This window comes from Porites lutea, chromosome 7, assembly GCF_958299795.1.
Source record: "Porites lutea chromosome 7, jaPorLute2.1, whole genome shotgun sequence".
NCBI classification, from domain to species: domain Eukaryota; kingdom Metazoa; phylum Cnidaria; class Anthozoa; order Scleractinia; family Poritidae; genus Porites; species Porites lutea.
In genome coordinates this window covers 30016034-30032741 of record NC_133207.1, presented here as the reverse complement: position 1 = coordinate 30032741, position 16708 = coordinate 30016034, and the positions used below count along the sequence as shown (strand labels likewise).

At 38.5% G+C, this 16708-nt stretch overlaps 1 pseudogene; it reads right to left on the bottom strand.

The window, feature by feature from the left end:
- Nucleotides 1-1123: 1123 nt before the first annotated feature.
- LOC140944766 (uncharacterized) lies at nucleotides 1124-15965 on the bottom strand (annotated as a pseudogene).
- Between the last annotated feature and the right edge of the window lie 743 nt (nucleotides 15966-16708).

Sequence of the window (16708 nt, the reverse complement as noted above, 5' to 3'; positions counted from 1 at the left end):
GCTTCTACTTAGAAAATGTCGGAGTTACATGCGAGTTTTGACCTTAATTAATCGTAGATTTTATGACGAAATAATATAGTTTCCAACCAGAATTGTTAATTTCTATTTATTCATGATAAGCAAGATTGAACCATTTCCGTATTTTTGAATGAAACAAAAGTGACCAATATTACGCTAGAGTCGTTGGATATATTGAGTCAGCAAAATGTTTTGCACGGTCATTGATGATCACAAATTCTATAAACACAAAAACGATTTAAAGAAGTTAAGTAAGAAAATCTGTCTTGGCACAACGGAACTAATATGAAGCTACTAACGATTTTTGTTCTCATTTTCTTCATTCCACATGGTAAGAAATTTGTTAGTTTTGTATGACCGCTCAGTTTCTTTGGCAATCGATCGGTTAGCATCGCAGTTGGCTCTTAGCGATGTAAACATAAAGGCTGTGCTTATTGCAGTCCACTTTAACACAGCGTCCTATCAACTGAGCTATGCCTCTTGCATGGGGTATAGTAGTGCCAGCGAAAAAAGGCTGTAAAAATGCTATTCATTATTCTTGCCCACTAATTTTTACCTTTTGTTTCCTTTTGTTAAAGGTTTTGCTTTAAAGTGTCATTTCTGTTCAAGTACAAAATCATGGGAAGACTGCGAGCGTGTACATGGTTCATCCACCATAGAATGCTCCGAAAATGACGCAGTTTGCTACAAGGTTCATTACTCGACAAATGACGGAAGCTTCAATCAGCATTTAAAGTCATGTGGACCCGAAAGCTACTGCAAAAAGGAAGCAAATCCCGTTTGTAAAGGACACCACGGGGCTTCAAACTGTGATATTAATTGCTGTGATGAGAACTTGTGTAACACAGACATCACAACAGGGCAAGGCGCAACAAATGGCATAAGGATTGAGGGGGTCTTTTTATCTGGCGATGGAACTTCTTTTCAGTCCGTTCCCCGTTAGAAGGAGCAAACAACAAAAATAATTAAGTCATGTAGCGCTCGCTCCTGATAGCGTTGTTTCTCAGTTTTTAAAAAAAAACAATTTAATTTGAAAATATAAATTATGGACGTAAAAGTTAGACATCAATCAATCCAAACAAACTTTTATGGAGATCATTGTTTGCACTTTATTTACCAAATTAAACCCGGAAGTTCCTCAAACTACATGTATTGTTAGAAAGTACAGCAGAGTATGAATGCCGGTCAACCTACAATTGACAATGTTCCAGATATGCTTTTAGCTAAACTAACATTTGGGACATAGTGGTATTCTTATTTTACTTTACAAATTAAATACTGCACTGACTCAGAGACGGACACAAATCTTCTAAGCATCAGGTGTGACGTAATGCACCTCAGGAGGTTTAACTTTCACCACGTCTTTCCAACCTTCCGGTTTTTTCTTCTTTGACTGGCCCTAAATCATGAGTATAAGAAAGGAGCCTTATGCCAGGTGGTGACGAGGTATTATTACATATGATATTTATTAATAGGGAGCTCATAGCAATAACTATGGCAACGGCTGCGAAAACGTCACCCATAAAGTGAATTCTCGCTGCTTCAAAATTAATCGCGCTTGTTTTATCTCTTTCAATTTGCCAAATATTGGCAAACTTTGCAGGAGTTGAATTCTAAAAGACTATGTTAAAAAAAAAGTCGTGCAGTCGTTGTCTTGTGTTCACGTCCTAATTTCACGTTTTGTAGAGGACGTGAACACAAGACAACGACTTTCTTGTTCCATAAGGGGAGAGGATAATTAATTTAAAATGTATTGAGTATTATTCTTTTACATACAAAATACTTCCATAGGAAGACCGTGGTGATCAGCAGAGAAGGGCAGGCACATGTACCAATAGAAATGATCTCAACAAGTTGAAGGCCGCTGGAATGTCCAATGTTTTGGCGATGATTAGTCACGTGTGCTTTGAAAGAACCATCAGCACGGTATTCAGTCTCGTTGAAAATGATCACAAACTTTAAAAACTTGATCTGGGATAAAAATAAGCACAAAAACCTCAGCGTAAATCCCAGTATAACTTATAATCTTTCAGGCGATAACAAGTTAATTTTACTGCAAAAAATCTTTTCAGCAGACTTTTTCCTATTGGTTTTTAAAATGTTTTAGGGGAGCTAGGGAAATAGTATACAACTTACGCATATTATCGTTTTGAAGCAGACGAAATGTCGACCTAAACATTTTTCTGTTCCCGTAAAAATGAGGTAGAACGATAATTCCAAGGATGTTACGACTCCCCTAAAATTTTAGCACTCATCCTAAAACTCACCCATCGTTACTTTTGACCGCCTCAGTCCACTAATTACTTAAGTTAGTAGTTTATAAAAAAGACTAGTTCGTGTTTTCTGGCAAATATACGCATACGTAGTAGTGGTAGTGGTAGTGGCAGTGGTAGTGGTAGTTGTAGTGGTACTGGTGGTGGTAGTGGTTGTAGTAGTTATAGTGGGGTAGGAATATTAGTCATAACCTCTGCTTTTAGCAGCTGGATATTTTCTTCGAGTGTACGCTCGTGTAGTTATAATAATGAGGCCCACTGGCGCTTAAACATGTTAAAGGAGTGCTTTGTACTCCCCTCGGCAGTAAAAGGTACAAAAACACAGCCTTTTCGTCGTTAAGGGGCCTGGTGGCTATGCTATGATGATGAGCTCCAGGGGGAACAGTTATCCCTGGCTAGCACTACCAGGGTGATATGGTTTTGTGCATGCGCAAGGTATTGGCCGTGCCGCGGGTTGCAAGGCTACAAGCTGTTAAGTGTTTGGTGGCCTGGGGAACTCTGGGTAAGAGGTTGACTTCCGGTAAGGTCAACTTTCTTCATGTGTACGGTTCCATTTCCATGAAGCACAAGGTTTTGGGGAATTGCTACAAGGCTAAAATTATATTTACAATTATATTTGCTCGGGGTGATCAACAAAGAAGTGAAAAGACATCCGAAGCCACTTAACAATTTCCGCGATTTTAACGCAGTTACTTTTTGTTAAGATTTTCAGTTTGGCAAGGACAAACTAAGTCGTTTATACTATTTGCCGAAAAGTGTTAAAAATCACATGTTTAGACTGAGGCCTGGGCCATACGTCGAACTTTTCATTAGACGAACCAAACTTAGTGAGTTAAATTCATGAAACTGAGTTCGATTTCTGGTTCAGTTAAAGGCCTACTCTGGGACCTTAACTCGCCTTAACTCGCCGTAACTCGCAACTTGAGATTATGTTCAAATTTCCTTATCTCGCCTTAACTCGCCTAAACTCACATTATCTCGCACAAACTCGCCCAATCTCGCCACTGCTAAGTGGATACCAATTTTAATATCTCATCCTACTCTCAGTGTAATTTCACAATTACTCCAAAGGGAAGACACCAAAGAATACAAATTTCAAAAGTTTAAAAATAGTGATTTTTAAGGAAAACAGGGTTTTTACCTTTAAAAAAATATGTACTTGACCAATCCCATCCTTCTGGAATTTCCAATAGCCTCTGTGGTAAGGGTATTCCACCACTAAAGATTCGATGAGGTTTTTCTTACTTAACATTGTCATGCCTTGGAGTCACAACTGGATTGTCAATGGAACTACCAGGAACAGCCTGAACATGCACTAACTCATTGCCTAAGAAAAGGCTTCAATGCTAAGCATGGCAGAAATTCCAGAGGCATGGGGTCACAGGGTCTAACAAATCCCACATTCACTGTTTGTGTTTTGGTCCACAAAGTAAGTGACATTAACTAAAAGCACAAACAGTGAATCCACGAAAAAGTTTTCAAAAAATAGTTTAAGTTTTAGTCTTACACTTCTACGCAAGACAAAGAACACTCTAAATTCAAGATTGCTTTGAATCTCTCAATTGAAGAAAAAATATTCTCCTATGATTTGTTTCTAATTTTTGGCTTAAAATAAGAAATCTTGAATTTAGAGTGAAATACAAAAACATAATACCAGAATATCAAATTTTTAGTTTTAAGCTGGTTAATGATTTACAAAAAAAGTTTACTTGTAAGATCTTGTAATGGAAAGTTTAATTACTTTGCAAATATAATGAATGCAAGCTGTCTATGACATATGAAGAGTAGTAGCATACGTATCATCTTATAATCTGATGAAGCTTAATGAGGATTCCAGCTGACAATCATCGATGAAAGGCTAGGATGTAGCCAGAATCGAGAATCCTTTAAATAGTCCACATACTGATTGCAGTTCATAAGGATGTAGCCAGAATCGAGAATCCTTTAAATAGTCCACATACTGATTGCAGTCCATATTTCTTATAAATAATTCTTATAAATATTTACCTCGTACTAGAAGATCTGTAGATTGGTTCAACGTGACATCCTGTATAGCCTACATTGTAGTCAGACTGGCAACCATAACCCAGGCATGATTCAGAAGACTTGTTACATTTAGCCCTTAACTGAATAAAGGATTGCTAAAGGTACAATATTTTGCATTGATAGCCAACTTCATTCGCCATCTTTGAAATTACCCAGAAGATACTGGTAACTCGTGTCTTCCCAGGGCCCTCTCGCTCAGCCTATTGTCCTCGATATGCGTTCTGGGTAATTTTCAAGATGGACGGCAAAACTTCTGAAGAAAAGGAGGAGAACTCGTGCAAAACTTTTGATGTTAAATCGAGAAGTTTCAAAATGTATCACATGCAGGTAAGCTAAGCTAAAGCCTTTTACCCTTGCAACGTTAACTCTATAAAAGCTTTGTTGATACCAGTCCACTGGCAAGTTTTAGGTTGGAAGCTTCAATGTGGCGTACGTGACATGAAAACACGCACAAAACGCCTGAGCCGGTGATCATTTTGTAAAAATGCGAAGCAGGAAAGATTCATCAGTGACAGCTCTTAAGAGTTTGGAAGACAAAGCCGATAGTAGAGAGTGTTTTCTTGTCAATCAAGTTAATGAAGGTATAGTCCTCTGCACAACTATGAACACTTTCTGACATTTTGTAAAAAACAAGTAAGCCTGAACAGAAAATATGGTCATTTATTTTTTGCTGTTTTGCTAGGCTAAGAATCATCAAGAGTTTACTATCAAGTTAGCTTGATCCTCCTTTCTTTTGTAGAAATCAAGGTGTCTCTCACAGGATTGTCCAAGTTTAAGGAGGGAGTTTCTAAAATATGGGAACTGCTGTCTTTGCGAAAAGGCATCAGCCTTCATTTGCAAGAAATTAGAATAGATTATCCGAGGAAACAAAAAGGCAATCATTTCTGGCAGTGAAAAAAAAAAAACTGAGCTGGACTCCAAGGGAAACCATCAGTGAAGTGGAGAGAATGGATCAAATGGAAGACTTAAAGATAAGTCGTAATTTTCAAGGAGAAAGAAATTTCATTTCATTTCAGTAAAATTGATTGTGGCATAAAAATTTCCTCAGCTGAGTTGTAATTTGTCAGCTTCCCCGGATTTTTATACTAGTTCTTTGAAGAACATTGACACAGACTGCAAAAACTTTTTTTTTTTCAATTCTGGAGTTAGTGATAACAATTGATGACATGTCATGTGATACCTATTATGCTCACCCGCCTATTAAAACATATTGTTATTGATTTAAAAAAATAAATAAAATAAAATAAAATATCCTACCTGTGCTTATACTAAAGCTCCATTTTTTTTTATCAATTCATGATTGTTTTGTTTTTCATTTTTTTTCCTCACTACTGGTAATTTATTACTCTGCCAAATAATTATATAGCTTAAATAAACAATATATGATGATGATGACAATGATTATTATTATGATACAGCCACCAAATGGTCTAGTTTGGAGACTAACTGCTATATAATTAATAAAGAATAGGACTCCATATCACTAGCATATCCATACTTAAGCTTGTCCAATTAGGAAAATATTTCAGTTAATAAATTTTATATTAACAAGATTTGGCTTCATTCAACTTTGGAGCTCATCTGAAATTTTTGGTTTAATTTTTTCGTAATTGGACAACATGGAGCCTACTATATATATAAGACATACAAAGATTCCAAGGCATCTTTATATGTATGTTACTAAAGCATATTATAAGTTTTAAGCCTTATAACCTCAACATAAGATGGATCATTTTCCCTTAACTCGCCTTAACTCGCCTTAACTCGCACAAACTCGCAACTGATAGGTGAGCTCAGTTTTTCCTTATCTCGCCTTAACTCGCCTAAACTCGCATTAGCTCGCACAATCTCGCGGCGAGTTAAGGTCCCAGAGTAGGCCTAGTTAAGTTCGTCTGAATGAGTTTGGATCGTCCAACACGTTCTTTCCGTCTGAAGCAGACGGATAGAACGTCTGAAGATCGTCTCTGGGACAAACGCCGATCCTCAAATGCCACGAACTAAACTAATAAATTGAAAATTTGTATGATAATGTATATTTAGCCTCTTTCGGGAAAAAATTTATTACTGATCTGATTCAGCTGATTGGTTTGACGCGTCCTCTGAAGTTCGACGTCTGACCCAACAGAAGATCTTAACTTAATTTATGTCGTCCGAAGTTAGAGTTTGGTTCGTCTCATGAAAAGTTTAACGTTTGGCCTAGGCCTTAGACTAATCCCATTCGGTTAAATTATATCCTTTACAATACAAAGTAAGTAGGAATAGAAAGGATTTACCTTCACATTTCGAATGTTCTCCTTCTTGAAGTCACCTACAATGGCGACTTTTTCTTTCAGGTAGCTAATGATTGAGAAAAAGTATATAACTTTAATACAGTAAAAACCCGCGCCCGGTAAAAACCTGTTTTTTAAGAACGTGTTAGGATAAAATTTGCCAGTTACGCCCCCTCTATACAAGAAGTGTTTACCCTAAAATTGAAACGGGTTGGTATTTTCTAAAATCTATCAAAAAATATTCTGCATATACTTGGGCAAAAAAGATAAGTTAACATTCAGGATCCTCTAATCTTTGGAGGGATAGGCGCTTTATCACTCCAACTTCTATGTAATGTTATACAGGTTTTACATGAGGAATGAGCTGAATACAAGTAAATACTCTTGGTTATAATGTATTTTTTTCTTCAGAAAATAACAACCTTTTTAAGAACCTAATGAATAGCTTAAATTTGTGATAATTATCATTTATACCTGTTTTATTTCCCATCAAGACAAACGTATTGAGCGTTGGTTAAGTCAGAAATTTGCTTACTCGATAAACTGCTCCTCTTTCCCTTTCAAATCATCAAAGTTCCCTGTTAAGCTAAACGATAATCTTGCCACGCTGGAAAGTAAGGCGGAATAGTCAAAAATTAAAACGAACGCAAGTTAAGAAAAATACACCCAAAATAAAAATTCTTCTGCATTTTAAAGACTAGAGGAATCTATCTCCTTTTCGAGACCTTACCGTTTCTTTTCTCCATGGGCTTTGATCTCTACTGGACGCTTACCTGGGTTACAAAAAGTTGGTACAGTGTATCACGTTTAATTGAATTAGGGAATTAAACTATAGGCAATGTTTGGAAACAGGTATAGACTAAAGAAAGTCATTTCAAAAACTTACGATTCCGATTGGCATCACCCCTACTTGCGTCACTACAATTCCTTGTTCCCCTCTGAGCTTGCGCCCGCGTATTAGGTTTCTCATCGCCATTATTGTCCACACACCAGCATTCACCGGAAGTGACGTTACACTGCTCGGAAAGGAAGGATCCATCTTCTGGATGACACTCGGGTATGAAGATGCCAAGATGTTTCTGTTGGCTGTAGGAGCAATTAAAAAATAAATTGTAAAATGAGATGCTAAAAAGTGGTGAAAATATCATGATAATTCGTATATAAGGAGATATTAAACATACAGTTATACTATGGAATTAAAGGACAATGAAGATTTTTGAAAAGTGGTATAGAATAATATTAAGAAGAAGTGGAAAGTAAAGAAAAACATCATAAAATGATAAAATCTTTTCAGTTTATTATTAATAAGGGAATGAAGATAACTAGTTGTTGTCTGGACTGTACTTAAGCCAATACCTTTCCCGATTTCTTTGTCGGCCACCATTACCGTCCCGTCCAGCTTCTGCTCTACCAGCTTCACCGTGGCCACCGTCCCCAGTCTCACCTTGACGTTCTATGTTTCCTTCGCTTTTTCTAGACGTGTTATGCAAAGCTCCTAGGAGGTGTGATGGGAAAGTGTTGAAGACCTGAAGAAACTTTCTCTTATACCTTTCATTCGCTGCATGTCTCTGGTTTTGGCACTTGGTTGCTGTAAGTGAATTTGAGAAGCAGATGTTAAGTATATCTGTACCATGATCATTAACGTGCCTAAGAGAATTTGATCTAATACCATAGCGTTGCTTTAATTTTGGTTGAAATTACGTTCCTTTTAGAATACCGTAAATCCTCTATTAAGCCCCCCGGGGGCTTATTTATTTCAAACACATTTAGAAGGTGGGGGAGGGGGTCGGGTAATAGGGACGGAGAGACAGGGGGCTTATTTGAGAGGGAGGGGCTTATTTAATTTAGCTTTGGCCACTTGTTGTGTTCTCGGCCATCCCGAGTTCAAAACTTCGACCACGCTTGTAAATAATTAGCCAAGGCCCTTACCTCCTGCCAGTTGGGGTCTTTAATACTATTAAACAATATTATTCCTTGAGCCCGAATGGGCTCTGAGTCAATAGCGGCCTCATGGGCTTTTGACTCAGAGGCCATGTGTACGAGAGGAATAATTGTTTTAGTAAAATCCAACTAGCTGGTCAAAAATATCGAGAATAAAAAAATTTTAGCTTGTTAAAGCTAGATTTTAATTATTTTTTGCCGCCAAAAAGCCCACGCTTTTCGCTACTAGTGGGCTATAACATATAGCCTAGTAGTAGCTCAACCAATTAGAACGCAGCATTGATAATACAGCACTAGTTGGATTTTACTAATATGTTATATCTGAATTATTTGTTCCTAAGTATTTGAGTGGAGTACCTAAAAACTAACGTGATACGCTTAGTGCACTCTCCACTATAAACAAACCTTTACTTTTGATTTAAACCACATAGTTTTCTTGTCAATCACTATTCTCTCGTAAATCGCCTCTTTAACTGGTATTTTATCTTCTTACCGTTAGTGCAGTCTACTTTACGGCCACTTTCATCAAAATATTCGGCAGTGCATTCCCCGCAGTAATTCATACGGCATTGGGCTGAGGGATGGCTCGCGCAACCTGCGGACGACAGACATTTGTCGTAGATACACATCTTGAATGGCTTTTCGCTTGGACACACTGTTATTAGAAAAAAAAGAAAATAAATGTAAGCAAAATATAAAAATAGAAGTTTTGCTTTTTAGGAATCATGCACTGTCGATAAAGCTAATGGTGGAGACGTCATCTTTATTCGCGAGTTCACGGAATGCTAATTTTACAAAAAGAACACTTTAATTCACTGTAATCATATTCCTTTTCAGTTTCTCTTTTTTCCCACCTAGTTCTTCTCGTGGCTTTGCCGCTCGCCAACTCCAACCGAAACCGCCATTTACACAGGTTATCAAAAATCTGTTTTACAATCTGTTGAAGAAGACTAAGTGGTTTCGGGGAAATGTTTTTCAGATAGATTTATCTTTCTCTGGGATCTTTAAAATTATGTTAACGAACACGTTCACTCTTACCTGGCATGTTGGGAGGTAGGCATCGGTTTCCGCATCCAAGTCTACAGCACTTCTTATTTCCTCTGCAGTCTGTATCAGACTTGCACTGGGATCCGCAGGTGATGTTGACGAAGGATGGAATGATAGGACATTTTCCTGATTTTACTTTAAAAAGAAGCTTCCTTCAGTGATATCTTATAATAGAGAACTTAATATCCTAAGACAATAAGACGACTTCAAGAGGACAAGATTTTCTCAATACTAAGAAGAACGCGCCCTGAACAAGAGCGTCATTTTGGCGGGAAAACGGGTTTTGGCGGAGAGTATCGCAATGCGGGACGTTAGAAGTCTTATCATTATGCCATCGGGAGAGGGCTTAACTTTCCTCAACAAAAATAATCGTGCTGAGTTTTCTGGTAAAAAAAGGACAGTAAATCTTTACGGTCGTTAAGAATATGCGAAAAAAACTTAAGGTCAAATCTCGTCCACGCAGTTGTTCTCGCCCTCAAATCTAAAACACTTGCACGTAAGCGAACTGATTTGGCCAATTAAAGACATAATTTTGACTTTCCGGTTCTTTACCTGATTCTATTTTGTAAAACAATCCGTGGAAAATTTGACCCGTCTATTCATGAAACAGCTGATTTGATTGTTAACTCAATAACTTTACCTTCTGGCCTTCTTGAACGTATGTCCACACACTCTCCTCTACCACGCCTGGTTTTACAGCATACTTTTGAGTGTGGACAATCACGATTGTTTCTGCACGGGCTGGAAGGGACTTCACTATAGGCCATCTTTAGCGGGCAATTACTTGTTTGTCCTGTATAGGAAAAAAAAAAGAAACGGGAAAAAAAACATTCCCTATTGTAACGTTCTATAGGAGAAACGTCTTTGCAGGCTCGTCCTAACTGAAGTCGTGTCGAATTTTTTGCCAACAATTATTTTGATCCCCTTTTTTGAGAATGGATTTGAACATTTATTAGAATCAGAATCAGAATCAGTCATAAATTGCCGCAAATTTCCGAAAATAAGCCCCTAGGCTTATATTTTTCAAAGGCCCTTTTTAAGGGGCTTTAATTTTTGGAAGGGCTTAATATATACGCACGGAAATCTAGGCTTATTCTTGGAGGGAAAGTTGCATCCCAAAATCGATTGGGCTGGCTAATAGTTGGAAGGAAATTTATGTCAGTAATTTACTCAAAGTTTTTACGGAAACTCGCCGTGAGGACGTAGATCTTTCTAAACTTAAAACACAAACGTAAAATTCCTTTGGCACATGTAATTGGTATATACAAAAATCATGTGTTACTGTAGGGTTTTGCTTTGTTTTATTGTGAATCTGTGGGTAGACCCTCGAGCATAAACAAGCTAATTCCTTTTTAACTTTAGCGACATTCCAAGGGTATGTGAAAAGGAGTAGGGGAGAGAAGTTCAAATTGTTCCTAGTACTAAAGTGACGAACTTGATGCAATTTTGAAGGTCGTCAATAGTAGTGCGATGTGCCAATGATACTTCTTAAAAGTAACGATATTTTTCCAAGAGTCTCTACCTTTCGTCTTACCTTCAGACCTTGAACAGTTCAACTTGTTCCTTGATTTCACTGGACCTGTCTTCCTTCCATTTTCATCAACGCACCAACAGCTTTTGTCAGACGAACCACACTGGATTTTTTCGAAACTTCCGTCTGATGCACATTTCGACTTGGTCAAATCTCTTACCATTTTCTCTGCACGTCTTGCTAACATGCCCCAGACTTTTTTACGTAGAGTTTGATATTCCATCGTCAGATTTCTCGACCTGTGAGCCGTAGGACGTTCCTGCATCCTCTGAGTTGCATTTTTAGCTTCATATTTCAAGTTGTTTGCTGTTGCATTGCACTTGGAGGCCATCTTGTTTAGATGCTTTATGTTTTCAATGTTGAGCTGGGCTGACTGACATTCCGTCAGAACTGAAATAAGCAATTATTGAAATCACCAGGGCCCGGTTCCTGAAAGGCCGATTAGTGCTAATCCAGGATTAAAATTTTGTTCCACGGCGTTTTGTATTTACCTTCCTATGCATTGCTTAGAGCAACATTTTGTGTTAACATTTCTTTTTTTCGAAGTAAAGGCACAACAGTGTTTTTTACGCTCGAGTTTCGGGTTCTTGGACTAGAAAACCTTGCTTAAACTTTGGCTTATTCCTCGGTTAAATTTAACCTTTTTTCGAGGAACCGGGCCCAGCATAATAAATCACAAGATAGGAAAATAGAAATACTATTTGGAACTAAAGGTACTAAATGTCCTATATACGTTACTAGGGAGACTTCTAACAAGTTAACTGAACAAGTTAACTGTTTCATTTGAGTAGAGTTGGAGGCTTTATAGTATGCTGCGACTAATGAACAGCTGCGATGTGCAGTGGAGTTTAATTAAATTCACTGAACTGTGAAAAAAATTGATAGCAACTAGATCCACAGAAAATAACGAGAGACAAAGTTTGATTGATACATTTGATTTGCGAACAGTAAGAAAGGGCTAGTTTTGTGTACTGAGCTAATTAGCTACTTACTACATGAAGTGCTAGGAAACCAAGGGCAATTTTTAAAAACACCTGAGTGATTTTGATACTGCCGTTCATACTAAACTTTGAATCTCTCTCTTCCACAGAGGCTCAAAGGCCGGGGCATGGCCAGAGCGATTGTGGGCGCCAACATTTATTTGGAGGTGGCGGGGGAGCCCTGAGGAATCTTTCGGTTTTCGCACCTGCACTCACTTTTAGCAGCGGAAGTCCAATAACCTCTCATTGAACCTCCGCGGAGGTACAGCTATTTCGAGAAAGGTTGTCGGAAAAAGTGAACGCGACAATCCCGAAAGGTATTTTGGGTGGTTTTCAGCTCACTGTTTTTCAGAGAAATTTGAATGAATGACACGAGAGGCCATGGTCGTATATTTGCGAGTGCTAAAGGAAAGCAAGAAAAGTCGGGTTCGACAGCTACAGCGTCAGGAACAGTGTATTGATCATATCCCGTATTACCTTTTCGGAATTTTCACGTGCACACTTTTTCCGACAACCTCTCTCGAAATAGTTGTAAACGAAGGTAAATTACCTGGTCCGGAGACTTGGCAAGTTGTTGGCTTTTTGTTCTGTCTAGTTCCATTCCGCTCTCTACCATGCTCGTCGACACACCAACACGTCCTTGTCGCAGCGAGGCACTGGACCTCGGCAAAGCTACCATCTTTGTTGCACCTCGGCACAAATTTTATTTTATCACAACGCTTGTTTTTCATTTCCAGGTTGTTTATGTTCGCACTTTGTAAGGGCTGAAACACGTGTAAAAATAGAGGTCAGCTTTTGGTCGTTTAATGTGAAAGAGGCAGTCGCTCGAGAATATTTCAAGGATTTTGTTTATACTGAACTAAGGCTCATGAAGTTTAATCACGAAATGCTGTTCTGAAAAACCTAAGAAAAGCACAATTCATTTTTCACCGATTTTGTGAGATGCGAGCGAGCTATCAAGTTTCTTGTAGCTACTTTTTTGGATGTTTAAACCCCGGGTGGGACTCCTATATAAAGGCGACGTGGATGCTTGTCGTCTCGCTTTGGGGTGTAAATTGCAGATTTTGGTCTCACTTAGGGTTTTTGGGATGGAAAGTTACTATATTAGTTTGCCTATTCAGGTATCGCTTAGTACTGCGGATAAAAAAATTTTCAAAAGTTGCCCTGACACTGACCAAACAGAAATCTTCCTTAAGGGTCAGTTTAAGCTTGAGCCACACCCACATTGGTCTCCCTTAGGGGTTTAATTTGAATTTCTGCCGAGCATCCCCGTCACTTTTACATGGGAGTCCCCCCCGTGGGTTGAACAGTTTTCGCGTTTTTCAGGCGAGCACGAAGCAAATATGATGAGCCTGAGGCACGCTCGACGGGGGCTACAGGCTATTCAAACAGTGTTGAATCTTACTGACACTCCCGTTCAATTTAAACACAAAATTAAAGTATTAGAAGTAAGCACGTAACTGGTGGGGTGAATTCAGTGTAGAAGTCGTGGTATGACGTGAATTGTGGAGCAAATATTTCTCCTTTTGCTTTGTCAGAATAAAGTAAAATAATACAAAAACAATAGTAGCTGACCTCTTGGAGATATTGCTCTGTTTCCTTTGGCGTCATAACACTCTGGTCGACACGTACCACACGGGTTGATTCTGCAGCGGTCCCCTTCTCCACATTTTACAAGCTGACAGAAGTTAGGATTACAATTCGACTGCATGGGTTGATTTTTTGGACAAACTATGTAAATGAATACAAGGAAATAAATAAATACGCATGTTCTGAAATTAAGGTTTGACTCATACTCTTTGATATCTCAGGTCCATGACAAACTTTTATCTTTGGAAAGCTATATACACTCGTTCCAGTTAGTATAAAAGTAGTTTTTAGGGAAATAAGGAGACCTTCGTTGTGATCATAAGGTAAGGCAAAGAAGGAAAGTATTAAAGATTAGCGACTGTAAACTTAAAGATTAGGAAATCTCCATGACATTGTCGCTAGTTTACACAGGCGATTTGAAATAATCGCGCATAATATTGCAGTTATTATCGCGCGGGAAAATCGCGTATGCAAAAGGAGATAAAGGTAACTAAGCGCTGTCATGACGCGCTTAAAAAACCGTTATTTCTGCTAGAGCCTTTTAATTGATTCATGGAGTCAATATTTAAGCGAAAAATTGTAAGCAAGGCCAAGCAAGACATGACTTAATGTCGAGCCGGAGAAAATAGCTTTTATAGTTTCTCTCTCCTAGTCATTTTCGTTGGTAGATGTTTGGAAAAGACCATTACCTGATTTAGGGTTGAATTCAAACTCTTCGTACAGGTCTGGTTGTTGAATCCAATGTTGTTGAATCCAATGTCTAGGTTCGTGTCCAAAGTGACGATCATCAGTACCAATATTGTCATCATCGTTGTCACTAATACCACTGCCATCGTTGGAGCCATCGTCATCACTATCATCCATGTCTCTATCGTCATCATCATCATCATCGGCGTTAATGAAGCCATCAGTATCACTGAAATCTTGTTTTTTGCTTTCAGCACTTGTGCTTTCATTGCCAACATCACCATAAAGGCAGATTGCGATCAATCTATTAATCCTTTGCATGATGGTTTTTCGCTCTCCTTCAGTTCTTGATTCTTCTGGGAATTTTGAGAAACCTGTCACATTAGGCTTAATTTTTCAAGTTTCTTAATACAAAGATCCGTTCAAGTCCTGGTTCACTGCACCCAATAGTTTGTTGGCCTTGTTACAAGCAAAATGTTTATTTTGATCACAAGTGACATTTAACGGACTGAGTGGTTCTACTTCTGTAATATTTGCAATTTGCCAATAATAAGCCGTTCATTGCAATCAAGAGAGAATTCTCTCTTGTTGCAATTTACCAAAAAATATTCATTTGGTAAGGACAATAATTGTGCTTTTTGAAAACTTGTTGGCCTCACGCCGTTTTGTAAAGTTCATTTTTGTTATTTGCGGAGTTCGATATACTGCTTAAGAGACTTTTTCATTTGAAAAGTAACCTGAGGTCAGGCCCAATTTTAGCGGTTCTCATACATTATCTCTAACGGCTACCGCTAAAGGTTTATTTACAAAGCGAAACGAAAATTGAGCCTGATCCCAGGTTATTTGAAAAGCTACAATTTTGCTATTTATAAGTAATTTCTTAAGTTCCATAGCGAATAATGAGGCGTAATTGGCATCAACAAAATGAGCTAGACTAGAAAACCGTGACACAGCCTCTTCTACTGTTACTGTTACTTTAAGGCAGGGGCGTAACCAGCCCATAGACCTGTAGGACCGTGTCTACAAATTTTCGTTTTGATCCGCCTTTACCGTTTGCTCCTGACGGCATGTAATAAAATGTGCATTGTTGGGGTGAACTAAAAAGCTTAAGAGCTCAAAGTGTTGGTGAGGTCAGTGTATACTAGTCATGCGTACAATTCTCAGGATATGTGGAAGGTTGAGATCTTGTACTTGGGCAATAAAGTGCAGGGGCGTAGCCAGGCCATAGACCTGTAGGCCTGGGCCTACAAATTTTTGGTTTGATCACTCTACCACTTGTAATAAATTATGCGTTGTTGAGGTGAGCTAAAAAGCTTAAGAGCTCAAAGTGTTGGTGAGGTCAGTGTATACTAGTCATGCGTGCTGTTTTTCAGGATATGAAAGTTGGCCAGGCCTACAACTAGACGAAAAGCTGGCTACGCTTCTACTTTAAAGGGTGTTTATATTGTTTCATTTTTGTATTGTTTGTTGCCCTAGCTATTTACGTAAATCAGCTTCATCCGGCTTGCATGGTAAGGGATTGCCGGATTATCTTACCTTCTGAACAGTTCATCAACTTGCCCTTGGTTATTGTGTCTTCCATTACACGTCCTTCAGCGTTACTTTGCCAAGATAAGCCAATTACTGGCCACTCCTGGTGACATCTGAAAATGTTATCCAGTCCACAGCGTGGAACGTACGAGGTGACGTTTTTCAATCTAGAAATTGTCAACCGCGCTGATTCTCTCTCCAGCAGACATCTTGGAAACGCTGGGCCTTTAGGTTCAAGACATAGTTGAACTTAATTATCTTAATTATCAAACCGAAAAACGTCTGTAATAGGAATATTCAGTTAGTTATAGGGACCTTACGATATGACAAAAGGTGACGCCACAGTAAGCTTCACTGAAAAACTGACGCCATGTTCTTATAGATTTTTTCGCAGCCAATCCAAGATCTTCCAACTCACCCAGTTTTTTAAAAGTTGGGAAATTACTGAAGCTGTAGCTGAAGAGAGACGTCTGATTCCGAGCTCAAACAGATGCAGCAAAATTCATCACCTTACCGTTCATGGTCTTAAGAGGACTTCAAATTTCGCCATTTCACTAATGAAGTCGCAGTTGTGCACGGACGGCAAAGAAATTGACAGAAAAGGGTCAGTAATTCACATTTGAGAGTTGTTGTTTTTTTCCATTAAACCTGTTTCTTTTTTGACGTTTTCGTTGCCGTTACCGTCCTAGTCTCGTAAGGTCCCTAATACCTAATAAGGGAATTCCCTTGTTCGATTCCCTCTTTCGGTTAGTGATAGTTAGTAGCTGCCCTGAGTTCATTTTCCGTTTTTGTATT